Here is a 21131-nt window from a genome sequence, read left to right as displayed (position 1 = left end):
AAATGAAAACGGTTATAATTTTTAAAAGGCGTAACCTTTCTGGAAAGTGATTTGCAAATGGAAATTTAAAGCCTTTCAAAAGATGTATGCCCTCTGGTCTGGCAATTCCAAATCTAGGAATGTACACTAGATAAACAATCGTGTATATGCACAAAGATATAGCCTAAAAAGGATGTCCATCTCACCATTACACTGTTTAAAATAAGGAGAAGCAAAATTATTTAATGTCCAATAACACACAATTTGTACATTACAATAAAATAGTTTGATGAGTATTACAGTCATTAAAAAGATTACAACCATTTCATGAAAAATACAATAAGTAAAATACACAGGTTGTAAAATACTATACTCATTTATGAAAATACATATCTATATTAAATAAATGAATTTGTGTAAAAAACAAAACGAATCAAGGTTACAGATGGTGGCCAGACCTACCCACTCCAAGGGTACATGTCCAGTCCCTCTCATGGGGAGTTTGTATTCCTGGAAACTGGGGCAGTGGCACAGCTCACAGGCCAGGAACTTCCGAGTGAACACTTCCTGCCCACCAAGCGGCGTGCAAACATGTCCCCTGAAACAAAAAGATGTGGCCTAGAACAGCCCACCTCTGTCCACATTTAAAAAATAGAAGCTTTTTCCTTCTTCAGCCTCAACAAAGAAATCCAAGTGGCCAAGTCACTGCAGCCAGTCTGCTGAAAAAATCATCTCACGCCCTACTCCATACTGTCCAACAGTGATGGCATTTTATACACATGACATCAGGTCTTTTCACTCAAGATATGTCTCCCTGTTTATTCAAGCCTTAAATGTCAACAGCACTGTGGATTTCTACATAGCTGTAGACACAGGAAGCTTATTCTAAGACATATGTTTTTGTAGCCATGGGGAACAGATTTTTCTCTTATATATCTGTTCAGTTCAGTTCAGTTCAGTCACTAAGTCGTATCCGACTCTTTGTGACCCCATGAATCGCAGCACACCGGGCCTCCCTGTCCATCACCAACTCCCGGAGTTCACCCAAACTCACATCCATTGAGTCAGTGATGCCATCCAGCCATCTCATCCTCTGTCGTCCCCTTCTCCTCCTGCCCCTAATCCCTCCCAGCATCAGAGTCTTTTCCAATGAGTCAACTCTTCACATGAGGTGGCCAAAGTACTGCAGTTTCAGCTTTAGCATCATTCCTTCCAAAGAACACCCAGGGCTGATCTCCTTTAGTTACTGGTACATTAAAAAAAAAAAAACAAAAAAACAAAGAAAAACTCTGATCTTGTATCAGTCTTTTTATTTATTTATTTTTGACTGTGCTGCATCTTACTGCGAGGGCTTTTCTCTAGTTACAACGAGTAGGGGCTACTCTCTAGTTGCAGTGCATGGGCTTCTCACTGCATTGCAGTGGCTTCATTTGTTGGGGAGCATGTGCTCTAGGGTTCATGGGCTTCACTAGTTGAGGCATGTGGGCTCATTAGTTTTGATTTCCAGGCTCTAGAGCACAGGCTCAATAATTGAAGAACATGGGCTTAGTTCCTCCACAGCATGTAGGATATTCCTCGATCAGGGAACAAACCCATGTCTCCTGCAATAGCAGGCAGATTCTTTACCACTGGATCACCAGGGAAGCCCTAAAAGCCCATTTTGAAATTCTAATACTTATAGTTGACCATTTCTCTTTTCCAGCATTCTGTCTGGCTGCCCTGACCTTTCAGTTACATGATGGAGGTACTGGGGCATCCCTGACTTTTTCCCAGTTTTGGGAAAAACTTTTTCCCAGTAATGAAAATGCCTTTACTTTTTAAAAATTTTCATTGTAGTTGCTTCACAGTGTTGTTAGTATCTGCTGTACAGCAAAGTGAATCAGCTACACGTTTACATATACCCCCTCTTTTTGGATTTCCATTTAGGTCACCACAGAGCACAGGACTGTCATGCAGGCTTCCCAGATGGTGCTAGTGGTAAAGAACTAATCTCCCAGTGCAGGAGACATAAGAGATGGGGGTTCAATTCCTGGGTCAGGAAGATCCCTGGACGAAGGCATAGCAACACACTCCAGTATTCTTGCCTGGATAATCCCATGCACAGAAGAGCCTGGCTGGCTGCAGCCCACAGAGTCAGAGAGTCAGACATGATTGAAATGATTGAGCACTCACACAAAGTGAAGTGAGTCAGAAGGAAAAAACAAATATCTGTTAAGGAAAATGCCCTTCTTTTTTAACCAGGGCTGGTCCATGGTAAGGTAGGCATGACCCTCACCTCAGGTGCAAGATTTAACAGGGTGTCAAAGGCTCCAGTCCATGGGGTCGCCAAGGGTCGGACACAACTGAGTGTGTCCGACTTTTCACTTTTCACTTTCATGCATTGGAGAAGGAAATGGCAACCCACTTCAGTGTTCTTGCCTGGAGAATCCCAGGGACGGGGGAGCCTGCTGGGCTGCCGTCTACAAGACTGAAGTGACTTAGTAGCAGTAGCAGCAGCAAAAAACTCAGGAATCAAAACAGATACAATTTTAATGCAAGACTTTTTTAAAAAAACTAAAAATTAATGCAAAATCATCCACGATGAACAAGATATTAAAATGTTCAAGACAAGATTGATTATTACTGATTTGTTTCTTTGGGCTTCAGGCTCCAATAGGGCTTGGCTGGCCCCTGTGAATGAACCTTTTTTTTTTTTTCCTAAGCTTTCCCCATTACAGACTTCCCTGGTGGTTCAGTGGTAAAGAATCCACCTGCACAATGCAGGAGACATAGGTTCGACCCCTGATCTGGGAAGATCCTACCTGCTGTGGAACAACTAAGCCCAGGAACTGCAACTACTGAAGCCTGAATGTCCTAGAGCCTGTGCTCCGCAACAGGAGAAGCACTTGCAAGAAGAAGCCCTCACACCATGCTGGAGAGTAGCTCCTGCTCACTACAACTAGAGAAAAGTCCATGCAGCAATGAAGACCCAACGCAGCCATAAATAAATAACTAAATAAATAAAATTATATACAAAAAAGAACCCACTTTCCAATGTAGGGGACTAGGGTTCAATTCCTGGTTGCTGCTGCTAAGTCGCGTCAGTCGTGTCTGACTCTGTGCGACCCCATAGACGGAAGCCCACCAGGCTCCTCTGTCCCTGGGATTCTCCAGGCAAGAACACTGGAGTAGGCTGCCATTTCCTTCTCCAATGCATGAAAGGGAAAAGTGAAAGTGAACTCACTCGGTCGTGCCCGACTCTTAGCGGCCCCATGGACTGTAGCCTAGCAGGCTCCTCTGCCCATGGGATTTTCCAGGCAAGAGTACTGGAGTGGGGTGCCATTGCCTTCTCCAAATTCCTGGTTGGGGAACTATTAATAAGATCCCATATGCCAAGAGGCAATTAAGCCTGTGCCCCACAACTAGAGAAAGCCCACAAGCTGCAACAAAGAACTGGCACGGCCAAAATTAAAAGCAAAGTTTTCCCCCATTAAATACAGTGCTGTTGTCGGCTTTTCCAGTGCTTGATGGTGCAAACCATTCTCTCGTCCGTGAATACAAATGGAAGGACCCAGGCTGGCTGCCCAGGACGGAGGTCTCATTGTTGAAGGTCTGCAGAATTAACCTATGGCACACTTGTGGTGTAAGAGAAAGTCTATTAAAGATGAAGCCAGGAGGTCCTTGTTTCAATTCAGACTTCCATTTACTGTCAGACCCTGAGCATTATATTCAATGAACAGATGGATGGCCTGCCCATCCTGGGAAACTGGAAATGATGGTCCTGACTGCTGGGCTTGAACAGGAGTGAACAGGAGAACAACCCACACCGGCCTCAATCCTATGAACGCTTTTTTTCCCTACTATCTACAAGGAGTGGAGAAACATTTTTTTTTTACTCTCTCAGCCGCACCACACGGTATATGGGATCTTAATTCCTTGACCACAGATTGAACTCAGGCCCCCTGCATTGGCAGCGCTGTCTAAACCGCTGGACTGCCAGGGAAGTCCTGAGAAACATTTTAAGTGAAACATGAAGAGAAGGCAGTAGAAACCCTCTATTAAGTATTATTTAATGGCTATATAATGTTTCCTGTCCCAATAAATGTCGTCTGACTCTTCCCCTATTAAATACACGAACTGTGTCTTATTTTTGTGTAATAAATACTGTCTTGGTGTTTCCGTAAGGATATGCTCCAGGCCTTTCTCTGCCCTCCAGGACTTTAACCAGGACCCTTAAAACACTTTTTTTTTTTTTCCAATGCAAGGTCCAGTCCTCAGAAAAGGCCTAGGAGGTACGGGGCCAGGAAAGTGTTCACCACCTCTGTGGTGGGGGCTGTAGGCAAATATGTTGAGGGTCTCTGCTTATATATATAATTGAAATATACTTGATTTACAATGTTGTATTAGTTTCTGCTGCACAGTAAAGTGATTTAAGGTCTATATATATTTTTTCCATATTCTTTTCCATCATAGTTTATCACAGGATATTGAATACAGTTCCCTGGCCTACACTGTAGGACCTTGTTGTTTATCCATCCTAGATATCATAGTTTACATCTGCTAACCCCAAACTCCCAACCCTCCTCCCCCCACCCTCCTTGGCCCCACAACTCTGTTCTCTGGATCTGTGAGTCCATTTCTGTATTGTAGATAGGTTCATTTGTATCACATTTAAGATTTCACATATAAGTGATATCATATGGTATTTGTCTTTCTGTCTGACTTACTTCACTTAGTATGATAATCTCTAGGTCCATCCATATTGCTATATGCCCATGGGCCCTGCGTGGGCACATTGAGGCAGCTCTGCCTTCCTTATTGTTGTTTTCAGTCGCTCAGTCATGTCCAACTCTTTGCAACCCTATGGACTGCAGCATGCCAGGCTTCCCTATCCTTCACTATCTCCCAGAGTTTGCTCAGACTCGTGTCCATTGAGTCAGTGATGCCATCCAACCATCTCAGCCTCTGCCTTCCTTGGGATGCAACTGACACCTCCCCCTCCCCAGTTTCCTTGCAGGGTGCTCCCTCAAAAACATCCACACATATTTAATCCTGTCTTGGGTCTGCTTCTCAGAGGACCTGACCTAACACAGTTCCTTACAGGAAACAAAACAGAATAAAAGTGACATACACAAAAAAACAAACTCCAATACCCTTTAGAAAGCACAGAACCAAAGACACAAGTATATTTATGGGTAAATTTACAATAAAAGTTCTAAGAAAATATGAGAGGCAGTGACTATTGTCGCAGGAAGGTGAGAAGCTTACATCAGCTGACTGCCCAACCTCAAGACTTTCTGAACCTCTTTTTTTTTTTTTTTGTCAAAATAATCCTCAAGCAAAAAAACAACAGCATAAGGCAAATAGTTTAGCCTACTATGCTACATCACTTCAGTTGTGTCCAACTCTTTTGCGACCCCATAGAACATAGCCCACCAGGCTCCTCTGTCCAGGGGATGGAGTGGGTTGCCATGCCCTTCTCCAAGGTATCTTCCCAACCCAAGGATTGAACTCATGTCTCTTTATGTCTCCTGCACTGGCAGGCAGGTTCTTTACCACTAACACCACCTAGGTCCTGATACATGGCTATTAAACACCCTGGCAACCCCAGCCAGGTAGATAGACCTTGCCAGCCACCCGAGGCCTCCCTAATGCTGCTCAGACACCAAGACCTCACCCTGTGTGCCCTGACCACCTTGCCTGTATGGTCATCACTGCCTCACTTCTCCTTAATCATTTTCCACTGAGCACCCAGCCCTCAACATTGATTACATCACCTTCAACCCATCGGCTTCTATTTCTCTATTTACCCTTGCAATCTATTCACTGCAGACACTGAATCATTTGTCAGGAGGGCATTTCCCTTGATTGAGATTTTGATGACTGTCCCTACAGCTGAGAACACCATCCCCTGACCTCTGCACTCCAACAGACTGGTGGTGGGAAATGGAGGCTGAGTCGGGTTCAGATTAGAATCCGGAGGCAAACGACTTTCCTGGCAACGTGGTGCCCTTCCTCAAGAGGCAGGAGCTCTGGACACCACTCTCTGCTACATCTCTGGCATCAGCACCACCACCCAAGGTGTCCATTCATGCATCCACATGCTGGACCCCTTCTGAACACAGAAACCCCCTCACCTGCTGCAGGGCTGCCCGGTGCTGCAGCTCGTACAGGGAAGCGAGACAAACAATTCAGTCTTTTCTGTTATTTACCAAAGTTCAAAAACTCATTCTCCAAAAGTGACCAATTAGGTTTTTTTTTTTTCCTCAATATCATTCAGAAGTTACAGAAAACTCTAATTTGAAAAGATACATGCACCCCAGTGCTCACTGTAGCACTAGTTACAAAAGCCAGAACAAAGAAGCAACGTAAATGTCCATCAACAGAGAAATGGGTGAAAAAGATGTAGCACCTATACACAACGGAATATTACTCAGCCATAAAGAGAATGAACTAATGCTACTTGCAGCCACGTGGATGGACTTAGAGATGATCGTACTAAGTGAAGTCAGAGAAAGACAAATACTCTATGATATCACTTATACAGGGCTTCCCAGGTAGCGCTAGTGGTAAATAACCTGCCTGCCAATGTAGGAGACATAAGAGACAAGGGTTTGATCCGAGTCAGGAAGATCTCTGGACGAGGAAATAGCAGCCCACTCCAATCCATCTGTAATGCGGAAGACCTGGGTTCAATCCCTGGGTTGGGAAGATTCCCTGGAGAAGGGAACGGCTACCCACTCCAGTATTCTGGCCTGGAGAATTCCATGGACAGAGGAGCTTGGCAGGCTACAGTCTATGGGGATGCAAAGAGTCGAACACAACTGAGCAACTTTCACTTTTCACATTTTTCTAATATTCTTGCCTGGAGAATCTCATAAACACAGGAGCCTGGTGGGCAACTGTCCATAGGATTACAGAGAGTCAGACACGACTGAAGCAACGTAGCATGCACGAACACATAACTTATATGTGGAATCTAAAAAAAGTTACAAACTTATTTACAAAACAGAAACAGACTCACATACATAGAAAACAAGCTTATGCTTACTAAAGGAGAAAGGGAAGAGGGATAAATTAGGAGTTTGGAATTACCATATACACACTACTATATATAAAATGGATAATCAGCAAGGGCCTCCTGTATAGCACAGGGAACTCTACTCAATATTGTTAATAACCTACAATGGAAAAGAATCTGAAACAAAATAGATAACATGTATAAGTGAAGCACAGTGCTGTACACCTGAAACTAACACAACACTGTAAATGATCTATACTTCAATTTTTAAAAAAAAATAACTCCAGATTTAAACTTCTTAGATGCATTTCAATCTGCTGCAGTTTTTCCTCTTGCTGATGTCCAAAGTGTCCCATCTTTGGTCTCTTCAAGTCCCAGATCCTTTTAATACCATTCCAGTGGGTCTGAAGGTTCCTCTGCTCTGACAAAATATTCCAGGTATAACTTGTACAGTTCCTATTCTTGACCCAGAATCTGCCATTTTTCCGAGGAGTCCTAGTTTCCTTCAGCAGAAAACTGAATTTCAAACCCACCATCAAGGGGCCTGGGTATCTTTCTGCTGTTGGTGAGGCCACCATTTCCAGGCCTCTCTGGGTAATAGAGCTGATCAGAGGAGATAATATTTAATGGGGAGAAAGTCTCAGTTTCACAAGATTAAAGAGTTCTGAACATGGATGGTGGTGATGGCTGCAAACAACATGAATGTACTTAATGCCACAGAACTGAACACTTAAAAACAGTGAAAAGAGTCAATTTCATGTTGTATTTTACCACAGTTTTTTAAAAAAGCACTGAATACATGTGATTTATACAGTTTTCACACAAACAGTAGGATACAAATTTTATTCCAGTTCTCACAGGCTATAAACTAGGAACACTGGAACATATCCAGGGACATATGACAAAGTGCAAAAAAAATTATATGTTGAATTGGTTCATAGTGCTTTTCAGGTATATTATATACTTCTGCTCTGTATGTTTATTCTATTAATTATTGAGAGTTTGATATTGAAACTCCAGCCAAAAATCTTAATTTAGCTACTTAAAAATTGTAATATACAGTGGAACTATATATAACTTTGTTCTGTATTTTCCAAGTCTCCTGTAAATGTGTTATCATACTTTCAAAATTTTTTAAATAAAAGAGAAATATATAAATACAAAGCATTGAAAATTTTTTCCAATAAGCGAGTCCCACACAAAAGTTAACACTGACCAGGAAATGAGGGTGGTACCCAAACACTTCTAACAAGACTCTCCTTCACTAGTGAGCAACTGTGGGTGAGGATGAACTAAATTTGTTTCAATGTTACTTTGCAATCAGCTTCAAAGTTTTTAGGACAAATACTAAATCATTCAGCCTAACTATTTAATAAGCAGAGCTGTTAGGTATTTCTTTTGTCCTGGAGACTATGTGAAATTAAGGCAAAATGAAGGGTGCTGTGATCTGAGAAAGTTTAGGATCCTAAGGAAGGTTCTGGTTTCACCTTAACTAACTCCATTGCCATATGATCCAGCAACCCCACTCCTGGACATATACCTGGTTATAATAGCACTATTCTCAATAACCAAGACCTGTATAGCACAGGGAACTACATTCAACATCCTGTGATAAACCATAATGGAAAAGAACATGAAGAGAATGTATACATGTGTATAATTGAGTTACTCTGCTGTATAGCAGAAATTAACACAGCATTTGTAAGTCAACTACACATCAATAAAATGGAAAAAAAAATCAATTCCATATCCTATGTGGCTTCAGAAGAGCAGCTCAGTTCTACTGAGATTTATGTGCAGGACCCAGGACGGTGTAGCTCCAGGACTTAGTGCAGTGCCCTCTGGGAAGCAGCCCTCCCAGGGCCCCCACACTCCATCCAGCCAGCCAGCAGTGGGCAGAGCCAGGCAACAAACCCACTGTGTGATGTGTGAGTCCAGCCATGGCGGTCACCTGGAGGGGCTGCCATCCTGCGGAGGCCAGTGCACCTGGGCTTGACCCTCTGGATGCAGCCTCAGGCCCCAGCCCACGCAGCTGGGGAAGGAGACAGAATGTGCCAGCAGACAGATCCTAGCCCAGGTCCCCCGCATTGACCACACCACTTCTGACACCCCTGCAGGCAGGACCCAGCTGTCCCCTTGGCTGGGCACACTGGGCACAGGCTCAGATGGCCTCGAGGCCAGTGCCCGGCACACACAGGTGTGTCCTGTGTGCACCGGAGCCTGCTCTCCTGCAGGCACAGCCAGGAGGAGCTGAACAGCACTTGACCATTGATCAACTTCTTCCTCTTTCTGCATAAATATCCCTGTCTGTCAGATGCACACTGCCATCATGCCCATTTCAGACAGGAAGGAGGTGAGACTGAGGCTCAGAAAGGTGGGGGCTCCCAGGGGGCGCCAGAGTGAGCGGGAAGACAAGTCAGGATCTGTCTCTGCCTCGGGCCCCCCTTGTCCTTGCTCTGTCACCAGCCCTCAACCCTTGCTGCTACCTGCCCTTGCTCATCATCACCAGATCCCCAACCTGCCCCTGCCCAGGTCCTTCTCTGCTTCCCTTTCACTCCCCTTGGCATCCACCAGCCCACCTGCCCAAGGGCTCTGTGAACACTGGCCACTCCCACCCTCTCTTTGCGTCCTGACTCTCATCCCCGGGGGCTGAGCTGTGAAGAGGAACTCACAGGCACCTGACGTGCTGGGCCATGGGCGTGATTACCTTGTGCCAGGAGCTGCCTGGGACACCAAGGGATGAGGTGGCCTGTGTGCTAACCCGGCCACCCACCACGTCCACAGTCTCAGGACCAGCCAGGGTGCTCTGCTCCATGCATGTGTGCATGCAAAGACACTTCAGTCAGGTACTACTCTTTGTGACCCCATGGACTGTAGCCTACCAGGTCCCTCTGTCTGCAGGTTTCTCCAGGCAAGAATACTGAAGTGGGTTGCCACTCCCTCCTCCAAGAGATCCTCCTGATCCAAGGATCAAACCTGAGTCTCTTGCATCTCCTGCATTGGCAGGCGGATTCTTAACCTAAACAAGTCATCTAGAAACCATTCACTTAAATATGGACGTATATGTGGTTTTTTCAGGTTCTTTTCACATTTAGTTTATTACAGAGGGCTGCACAGGATCCCTTGTGCTGTACAGTGGGTGCTTTTTTATTATGTTTTTATAAATAGTAGAGTGTATATGTTAATCAGAACCAGCTAATTTCTCCCTGCTCCCCCATCGTTTTTCCTGTTAGGAAAGCCTGTTTCTGTTTCTGTGAGCATGTTTCTATTTAGTAAAGTTCATTTATACCTATTTTTAGATTCTGTCTAGAGGTGACATCACGATACTTGCCTCTCCCTCTCTTACTTCAACTTAGTATCATCTCTTTAATACTTTCCTGTGGCTGGAAATGGCATTCTTTCATCTTATTCATGGCTGAGTAATACTGTATCGTGTATAGGTACCCATTTTCTTTATCCACTCATCAGTCCTTCTTCTCTTAGGCTGCTTCCGTATCTTAGCTAGTGTACACAGTGCTGCCATGATCATTGGGGTGCAGGTGTTTTAAAATTTTGGTTTTCTCTGAATCTATGCCCAGATGTGAGATTGCTGGGTCACATGGTACTTCATGTTTAGTTTTTCAAAGAACCTTGGTTGGCATTGTTCTCCCTAGTGGATGTAAATTCCCACCAACAGTGTAGGATTCACTTCTCTTCACACCATTTCCAGCATTCATTGCTGTAGATTTTTTGAGATGGCCATTCTGACGGGTGTGAGGTGACACTTCATTGTACTTTGACTTATCTCTCTTAAGAATTAGTGTTGCTGAGTATCTTTTCATGTTTTATGGCCTTTTATGCCTTCTTCGGAGAAATCTGACTCATTTTTTAAACTGGGTTATTTAAAGAAAAAAATATATTGACCTGCACTAGCTGTTCGTGTGTTCTGGAGATGAATTCCCTGTGGGTATCTTTGTTTGCAAATGTTTTTTTCCCATTAGGAGGGTTGTCTTTCTCTTTCATTTATGATCTTTCTGTGCCAACGGTTTTAAGGTTAATTGGGTCCCAAGTTTATTGCATTCAGAATTTGCTATTTTTATCAAAGCATGTTCTGCTTGTTTTCGAGTTTCATGGCATCCATTTTTCCATTTAGATCTTTAATCTATTTGGAGTATATTTTTGTGTATGGTGTTATGAAGTATTCTAATTTTATTCTCATTTTCCTCCTAGAACCTGCACACTATCCTCCACAGTGAGTTGAAAGTCACTCAGTCGTGTCCAACTCTTTGCAACCCTATGGATTATAGTCCATGGAATTCTCCAGGCAGAATACTAGAGTGTGTAGCCTTTCCCTTCTCCAGAGGATCGTCCCAACCCAGGGATCGAACCCAGGTCTCCCACATTGCAGGCAGATTCTTACCAACTGAGTTATCAGCTAAGTCCTCCACAGTGGCTGTTCCCAATTTCTATTCCCAGCATCAGTGTAGGAGGGTTCCCTTTTCTTCTTCTCTTCTCCAACATTTGTTTGTAGTTTTTCAGTGGCCATTCTGACCCATGTGAAGTGATACCTTGTTGCAATCTTGAGTTGCATTTCTCTAATATTTAATAACATTGACATCTTTTCATGTGATGTTTTTTAAAATGTGAGCTAAATCTACCGCTTGACATTGACTCCTTGACCATCTGCCTTGTTTTGAACTCTCTTCCGCTGACCCCCGCTAGGATATTTCCGGCGCAGGTGTTTTTTTACCACAGCCCCAAAGGCCTTGTAAGTATTAAGTGCCCATCAGCACAGGCTTAAGTTGTTTTGCAAAGTGCCCACGAGGTGGCAGCATTTCTTCATGCCCCTTTTTTCTTCTTGTCATTTGTTATTTTATACTGGAGTTGAGTCGATTTCTGATGTTGTGTCAGTTTTAGGTGTACAGAAACTTGATTCAGTAATCTATAAACATCTATTCTTGTTCGGGTTTTTTCCCCCCATATAGGTGATTACAGTGTGTTCAGTAGAATTCACAGGGCTATTCTTTAGGCCCTTTTTGATCATCTATTTGATATGAATTAGTGTGTATATATGTCAATTTCAAACTCTAAATTGATGCCTCCCCACTAACATTTTCTTATAAATTGGTTTCCTACATTTGAGCCTATTTTGTAAGTTAGTTCATCTGTATGAATATACAGCTTCCACCTGTAAGTAATACAATATTTGTCTTTTTCTGACTGACCTCCTTCCGTTGCTGGCCAACATCTTGGCCTTCTCTGCCCACCGAAGCCAAATGAAAACCAGAGAGGCAGAATTTGGAAGAAACAGAATAGTGGCTTTTATTCTCAGGTAGTGGAGAGGGGAACACAGCATGCTCCTGCCTCAACAACTGTGTCCCTAAGGCAGGTGCTCACAGTCAGGAGGAGTCAGGAGCCAGTGATGAGGAAACAAAGGTGACAGGACCATGATTTCTTCCTCTTGCATCATTTCAAAGGCAGTCATAAACTGGCATCAGTAACCCGTAACTGCATTGGGCAGTCTGGTGGCTCTGAGGCCTTCTTTCTGACATGTAACTACAAGGGGAAGGCTGTTGTAAACATCAGATAGAGGATGTATTTAGCACAGAGTCAAGTGAAGTGTGGCTCCTGCAGAGTTAGGGTGCAGAAAAGCAAACTTAGTTACAGATTACAGACATTCAGAACCAGGAGCAGTTAAAGTAAAACAAACTAGGAATGTTCAGGCCTGCTCACTGTTCTTTATCTTCTTTGCTCTCAGAGCAGTGAAAAACAAAAACTCATTCCTCTTTTTTCCTTTTCACTGCACAATTCCCCCATCAGTTTATTCCCTCCTAACAATGGAGGAAGGGAAATACGTCATTCTTGTCTGGCTGAGGCCAAACTTCAGTTTTGCTCCGTTTGAAAATCACCAGCTGTTCAGCCCAGGAACCATCTATCTCCTACTTCAAATTTTCCTTGAGACGTGAACCCCAAGAAACCTTTATTGGGGTGATAAGGGACAGACGGCAGTCTTCTGTAACTTCTTTAATGCTGACATGGGACTCATAGACCCTACCTAGTTGGGGTCATGGAGCTCTCACCCTGTTCTATTAAGTGGCCCCAAGGTGACTTTTGTGGTTATTCCTGCTGGATCTGTCTGGAGGAGTGGCTGTAATCTCTTTGGGGGCATGGGTTTTCTTTGCACATCATCTTTATCTTGATGTGAATCTGTGTCATCTGGAGAGACAAAATGAAACAGATATTTAGAAAAAAAAAAAAAAAAACAGAGGCATAGATGAGTAAAACTGTTACTGCAGCTAGGGATCAAAGCCAAGAGTAAGAACCAAGTCTTTGATGACAATTTTGATTGTGGTCCAGACACAGTCAGTGCTTGGGTCATCCTGTCCAAAGGGATGGAGCCATTTGGACTCAGAAGTAGTTGGAGGAATGACAATCTCAACATTAACAGACAAAATAGAAAAAATTAAGCTTGAATCCTAATTTACATTTAACACTTCAAGGAGACTTGTAGCCAGGTAGCCAGTTGTCTAGGTTTATTTAAGTAGGTCTTAACCTTTAAAGTGGCTATTGATCATTACACATGCATTTTTTTTCTGTGCAACATACAGTCCAGAGCAATTTCTCGTTCTACATATGTAAGAGTTATAAGAAGAGACCTTTAAAAAGTGGAGTGCTTTACTGGTGGCTCTGACGGTAAAAGCGTCTGCCTGCAATGCAGGAGACTCGGGTTCAATACCTGGGTCAGGAAGCTCCCCTGGAGAAGGAAATGGCAATCCACTCCAGTACTCTTGCCTGGAAAATTCCGTGGACGGAGGAGCCTGGTGGGCTGCAGCCCATGGGGTCACAAAGAGTCGGACATGACTGAGCGACTTCACTTTCTTTTTCTTTCTTTAAAAAGTAAGGCTGTAGTTATCTGCTGCTTTTATTTTTCGAATGGCTGACAGTATCCTAAGTCTAACACAGGTCAGAAAACTCAAGTTGTTAACAATACAAGGACTTATCTGAAATCACACCATAGTGTCACCTAATCAGTTCTATAGCTACTCTATGTTGATTTTAACCATAATTTTTCCTTAAATAGCCAAAGCGACTGTCACTGTCAATGATGTTAATGTTTCTCTAGGTACAAGAGAAGATGCAAGACTCAGGGCTTACAAAAAATCTCCTCCTGAAAGTGTTTAACTATCTGAAGGCGTCTTCTGCCAATTTTTCCAGAGCACAGAGTGCCTCATTCCTAATTTCCACCCTGAATTCCTTTCAGGGGTTATTGAAGGTCAGCAGCTTCAGTGGCCATGATTTAATTTCTGTAGAGATAGATGGCAAGTGCCAATTGGCTGAGCCCCTTCAGGTTCATGAAGCTGACCATGGTTTGAGGGCATGACATGACCATTTTGTCCCATGGTGCTAAGAATGCTCATTCCCAAGTCTTATGAAGATTTTGTTGATAGGCCACTAAATGTGCTGTCACTGGACAAGGCCATAAAACAGTATTCAAAATTCTCTGGACTACCTGTGCTTCTCAATCTCTTGTGGTCCAGGAAAATATTTATTCCCTTTTGTTCTTTTTTCCCATATCTAGAGTTACACTGTTGCAATTACTGACCTTATATGGGACTGTATACTATCATTTTATCAGTGACTCGGTCAAATAGTTGGTAACGTAAGGGACCACACTATGAAACAGGCAATATACAGAACAATATGAAACAAAATAGCTAGCAGTTAATAGTAAGGCCATAAATAAGAACTTAAGAACTTCCATTAGGTGTAGCCCAGTATATACCAAAGTCATCTGACTTAGCTTGTTCTGTACCAATCCTTATTTCTTAGGGAAACTATATATATTGACATTGTCCATAAGGCACCCAGCCTGTTTTCTAGTATTACTAGACTGATTATCCTTAGTATGATTTAACTGTTCCAAGCATAGAGGAGGCTTTAAAATGTAAATTACCATAGCCTAATGTTAATAGCCTCATGGCTTCATTTAAATGCTTAGTTATGAACCAGGTATTTATATTACAATATGTACTTGCTAGTTTATAAGCAGTTGGTATGCATCAAGGTTTCTTGTTCAGATGACCAAGGCCTGCTATGTGTAAGTCTGGCTGACAAACCTTTACAGCATTTAGATTTAAGAGCCTCATACAGCCTTCTGTGTCCAAGCTAGCTATGCTCGCTGCATGACAGGCCAATGGATCTGAGAGATGAGGTGTTGAGGCAAGGAAGAGAATTAAATTGGGGAGCCAGCTAAGAAGATAACAGGCTAGCACCTCAAAATAACCACCTTCTCAGAGCCTGGTTGCTAGGTTTTTTTATTGGGTGGGGGGAGGTAAGGAAACATAGTAAAGTAAAAAAGACTATTCAATGCTTGCAACTGTCCCCTAGAATGGGAAGGCAGGGGAATGAGTTAAGTTTTACTTCTTTACAGTCCTTCACAGGTGGGTGGCTCAGGCTGCAGGCCATACGTAATGCTTACAATAACAAAAAGGGTTAAAGTCACAGAAGCAGACCCAGTATAAATTTAAAACTAACCCTTCCAGGTTACAACTCCCCCTCTCAATGTCCATCCCACCATCTTGTGAGAGAAGGGGGTCCATTTTGCCTGTCTTCCTGGGAGTGCCTGCCATTAGTGCTGGTGTTTTTAAATGTCAAGACTAGTCTTCCTCTGTTCCTCTTGGAAGAGAAGTTTACCCCTGCAAATTTAGAAATACTGAACTTCAAACATAAAAGGCAGCATCTCAAGCTAAGAAATTTAGCATCTTTCTACGCATGGGAAGATGCAAGATTCTGGGCTCATTAAATCATAGGTAACTGGGGCCTGTAATCCTGCATTCTCAGTTTCATCTAGGTTCACCATAGGGAGTAGTTGGAGTGGCTGTAGTTGAATGAAGGCCAGGGGGCAGGCATTCCCCTTTCTCAGGGCCCGCTGACTCACACTGAAGGGCTGCAATCGCTCATTCCATGTCTCAGGTCTTTCCTTCTTGGTCATGAATAACCATTATCTGGAAAACATTTCATGATTAACTTTAGTCCCAAGGCGCTGGAAAGTTCATCCCAATTCAGTCAAAAAATTTTTGATGTCACACCAGGTGTTAAGTTTTGGACCAGGCCCAATCAATAATTAAAATTCTCTGGATTCTAACTGTAATCCAGGAGACATTATCCCTTGTTGTTTCTTCCCATACCTAGAACCACACTATTACAATTATTTTCTCAAAATGTTTAGTCATATTAGTTTTGTTGGAGGCCTGATTTACACACTGGTTACTGTTAAGAGATAACAATCTAAATTAAACAGGATATAAGTCATACAGACAATGACATAGTACAGCATAGACACACAAAGCACAATCTGAAAACAAAGAGCAAATTCACTAATGATTGGTGTAACTAGTTATAATCCAGTTATAACTGTTGAGTGACCAAAGGAGCCATAACTGATTTAATGAGCTATCTGCAATTTCACTGTACTGGCCATGCACACTTATGCACGACTTAATCTCTGAGACAAGCATATGTTACTAGCACGATCAACCAGGTACAGAGAAAAAGACAGATGTTCCAAAAGGTATAATCTACCAAACTACTGCAAGTCATAATTAATTGAAGGAGTTTTACATACACCTGGAAAACACAGATTTAAATCAATAATTCTTTAAGATAGAAACCATATACAACCGTATTTAGCAGTTTACTCAGTTCTATGTAACTAATCCTTTTTGTTAACAGCTTTAGGAAATCATCAGTTTTCTCAATAGAATTCTTCAATTATTTTTACTCAGTTCATTAGAATGTTCTAAAAGTCAGAAACTTGTAAAGTCCTGTTTATATGAAGAGGAAACATTTTGCAAAGACATTAGAGTAAAACCATAACTGTGTATATTAACAAAAGACTTAAGGAAGCAAGTTTATATCTGATTACTGCTGTGCCATACAACACCTTCATAACAAAAATTATGACTAATAATATTTTATCAGGACATATCAGATTCTTAGGAACTCCAAACAATCTCTAGAATATCTGTACCATTTACCATAAAACTTATTTATTGGAAAACACTTCCTTTATAGTTTAACACACCAAATGAACTTGATTAGTTTAGTATCTCCCTTTGGGGTCCCTCAGGGGCCCTTTGAAGCACTCCAAATTTAGTTAGAGGTCAAAGGAACTTTATTATGATTTGATCTTGGAAGCCCTGTCAAAGGAACACCCAAACATTTTAAAATACAGCAGGGGCATAGGTCACTGTGAAACTTAGCCAAAGTGACAATAACAGAGGCAAATACAGATTATTTAAAAGGTAAATAAATTTGAAATCTGTTATGAAAGACAGTTTAGCATCTTCAGAAAACTTGTCTGTTTTAACAGAGAAAAACCGAATTTCCGTTTTACACCAGCTTAAAGGTTCATTTACTGAATTAATAACTTATTTTAGGCTTAGTCAATCCTGACTGATCACCTACAAAACCCTTACTGGGGTCCATTTTCTACAAACCTTTCATCACTTATTTCAGCACAACTTTAAGTTTTAAGTTTTAGAATATCTGGAAGGATCCTAAAATATATTTCGAAGAGTTTTTTTTACATTTAAACTGGGCCTCCACCCACTTGTGGGTGTATCACTTAGCTTGCTGATGTGTTACAAAGAGTGTATTGAGGCTCAAGGTCTATTGGAAACTGTCTAGTCCACCATCCTGAACCTATTCGATTATATTCAGCCTGTGTAATGCCCTTGGATTATGTCATTCTTTAAAAGATTGTGCCCTGCCCCTTTTCTTCTGTTTCATTTCCCCCCTCAGATTTTATTCTCATATTCTCATGGGGAGCAGAGGGCTGAAGGGCTACCTTCTGTAATTGCTTTAAAGCTGACTGACCCGCAGAACTCTTCTCTAATAGGGGGCCCGCCCTCGTGTCCATGGCGACGGCCTGTAAGACCTGTTGCTGCTGCTGCTGCTGCTGCTAAATCGCTTCAGTCGTGTCCGACTCTGTGCGACCCCATAGACGGCAGCCCACCAGGCTCCCCTGTCCCTGGGATTCTCCAGGCAAGAACACTGGAGTGGGTTGCCATTTCCTTCTCTAATGCAAGAAAGTGAAAAGTGAAAGTGAAGTCGCTCAGTAAGACCTGTTAAGACCAGTGAATCAGAGGAAGAGGATGGTGAAGAGGCTTCCCAGGAGGAATGTATTGAAGGGGAAGGTACCATCCCTTCCAACCCTTCTAAGGAGGCACTCTCAAAGGCTGGCTATAATGCATTTAGGAATGGAGTTCCTTTATCCATCGTACCCAAGAAAATCCCAAAGAAAATCATAACCCCAGCTGAGCCAGATGATTCAGAAGGTGGGAGAAAAAAGAGAGGGCCAAAACACAGGTAAACGTCCCCTTGACCCCCTCACTTGCCCATCTCCAGAGGGTAACCCTCTGCCCTTCTGCAGCTGGGCTGGGATTCGAAGTCTTCCCTTTAGCCGGGGAAAGAGGACAGGAAACAGAGATCGTTTGGGCTGGCTTGGTTTAGTATTTCAGCACATTTATATTATCCTGGTCTTTCCCAGGTGGTGCCAGTGGTGAAGAACCAGCCTGCCAATGCACGAAACACAGGTTAGATCCCTAGGTCGGGAAGATCCAGCGGAGGAGAGCATGGCAACCCACTCTAGTATTCTTGCCTGCAGAATCCCATGGACAGAGATGAGCATGGCAGTCTATAGGGTTGCAAAGAAACAACTGAAGCCACTTAGCACGCAAGGTCTTTCCTTTCAGTGGCTTCCAGAGAACATAAATTGCACTGTTCATCTGTGCATGATCTCTTCATCTGGGTGCCTGGCACCCCAGGGTCCTTTTCTCCCTCTGCCTGATTTCTGCTCTTTCTCCATTCCACATAGCTGGCCATGAACCTGAATAACTGCAAGTATGAAAGTGGTAAGCATCTAGCTCATCACTCACACCACTGGGCATCAGAGGATATTTTGGGCTGCAGCTTTCACTCAGAAGATGTCCCCACAATTTGCACCCAGCCCCTAGATCTCGTTAGGCTGACTTATGACCTGGACTGAGCCTCCTGGCCCAGCTACCAACAGCTGAAACATCACTGTTCCAATTACTCTCAGCACTAGAGTGGGAACCTCCAGTTAGCTGACAAGGAAAAATAACAAAATCACCATCACCCCCACCCCCTTCATAGAATTTATCAGCGATGCCAACGAGACCAGGTTAAAACCGTGTTTTCAAGGCAGGTTTTGTGGGGGCTTCAGCAATTAAAAAGAGAAGAAAAATCACCAGCTAGTTTAGTCATGTCCTCCTCTGTTTATCTCCAATGGCATCTGTGCAAGGAGTCCCCAAAGTACTAGGCTGCCAGTGTGACTCCTTCCAAATGTCAGCTCCCCCGGCCAGAAACCCTCCTACTTGAGAGAACTGACAGAATAGAGAGCCAGGCTCTAGTTTTCAGAACAGATTTTGGAAGGGCCCCAACAGCCTCACGAACTTGGAATTGTCACAGTGGTAACTAAACTGCAGAAATGAGGTAAGAACTGCCTGCCCTGTTCATCCTGCTCTCCAGTCAGGTCTGTTCCTTCCCTAAGCCAGCTACAGTCCCATGGCTTGCTGTCAGGCTGGCTCCACTCTTCATAGTTTGTTGGGCAGTCCAAATATGCGGTCTCAAGGAGGTGAGGAAGGATGAAGGGTGGCCTGTGTACTAAATAGACTGCTCTGTCTCAGTGGAATGATTCATGGACATGAGGAGGTTTCAGGTACAACCTCCCTAATCAGTACTTTGAATCTGACCTTTTGGAGCAGGAGATGTGAAAGTAGACAGCAAAGGGAACCTACCACAAAGGTCAGGGACAGGACAGAGGCAGAGAGGGCAAGATCCTTGCGGATGACAGGGGACTCATCTGTGGAGATCCGGCATCATCTTTTATGTACCTTGTAGCTGCTACCAGTACACCTGGATCCTATGGAGTTGAAAGAAACTGAGGAAGAGGAGGAGCTGGAGCACAGGAAGGCCCTGCTTCAAAGGGAAACTCTCATCTGAAGTCTGGGGAATGTACAGCAGCTAGCCTGCATGCTGCACCTCAGGCAACAGGGCCAGAAAAAACCACCGACTGTCAGGTGAGGGTCCCTGCGCAGGGTCTCACAGGACAAGGGAACAAGGGCTGTAGCGGAACATGGTGGTGGCCACAGCCGAGGAAGCTAATGGGATGGTCTGGCTGCGGAGTCCGGGAAAAGCCGTGTATCCTGGACCTTGGGAAAGGGTCTCTTGGCTCTTTTTGCATCTGTTCCAAAGCACGCTTGTTTCTAGTAATGACATCCAGCTACTAAGGGCTGTCTCACTTACAAGACACGAGCTCTCTATATTCCTATCTTGCAACAACCCCAAACTCATGACTGACAACTAGTATGTTCAAACTACCGCACAATTGCACTATTTCACACACTAGCAATGTAATGCTCAAAATTCCACATCACTCCAGGTGCCATCTGCAGAATGTCAGCTGGCTAAGAGATCCAGCAGCCATCGACCCCTGCTCACTGTCAGTGAAGACATCTGGACATCTGAAAGCCAAAGTCAGGCTCCTGAGCCTTATATGCCAAACTAGCCTTGGTCACTCTGACCTGGGTTAAGTCCCACTAGTTAACATTACAGCTGGGGTGCTCCCCAAATACTCTATGATACTGCCAACAGCATGGGAACAGGGGAGGGAGTGGAACCATTTATTTACCTCCTTCTATGTACTAGACCTGGAGAAGGCAATGGCACCCCACTCCAGTACTCTTGCCTGGAGAATCCCAGGGACGGGGGAGCCTGGTAGGCTGCCGTCCATGGGGTCACACAGGGTCGACACGACTGAAGTGACTTAGCAGCAGCAGCAGCATGTACTAGACTGGAGAAGGCAATGGCACCCCACTCCAGTACTCTTGCCTGGAAAATCCCAGGGACGGGGGAGCCTGGTAGGCTGCAGTCCATGGGGTTGCTGAGGGTCGGACACGACTGAGTGACTTCACTTTCACTTTTCACTTTCATGCATTGGAGAAGGAAATGGCAACCCACTCCAGTGTTCTTGCCTGGAGAATCCCAGGGACGGCGGAGCCTGGTGGGCTGCCGTCTATGGGGTCGCACAGAGTCGGACACGACTGAAGCGACTTAGCATGCATGCAATGCTGTTTATGTCTTCCCATAA

At 43.7% G+C, this 21131-nt stretch overlaps 1 long non-coding RNA gene across 1 annotated transcript in view; it reads right to left on the bottom strand.

Annotated features, from left to right (window-relative positions):
- Positions 1 to 12255: 12255 nt before the first annotated feature.
- LOC104990929 overlaps positions 12256 to 21131 on the bottom strand; it is a 25052-nt gene continuing 16176 nt past the window's right edge. The window contains exons 2-3 of the long non-coding RNA XR_825554.1: positions 15897 to 15963; positions 12256 to 13174 (exon numbers count right to left, since the gene is read on the bottom strand). This is a non-coding gene — a long non-coding RNA (uncharacterized LOC104990929). The remainder of the gene's footprint in view (positions 13175 to 15896; positions 15964 to 21131) is intronic.

This window comes from Bison bison, unplaced genomic scaffold (genome assembly GCF_000754665.1).
Source record: "Bison bison bison isolate TAMUID 2011002044 unplaced genomic scaffold, Bison_UMD1.0 scf7180017864181, whole genome shotgun sequence".
Taxonomy (NCBI): Eukaryota; Metazoa; Chordata; class Mammalia; order Artiodactyla; family Bovidae; genus Bison; species Bison bison.
The sequence above is the reverse complement of the archived record's forward strand: the minus strand, read 5'-3'. Positions and strand labels throughout refer to the sequence as shown.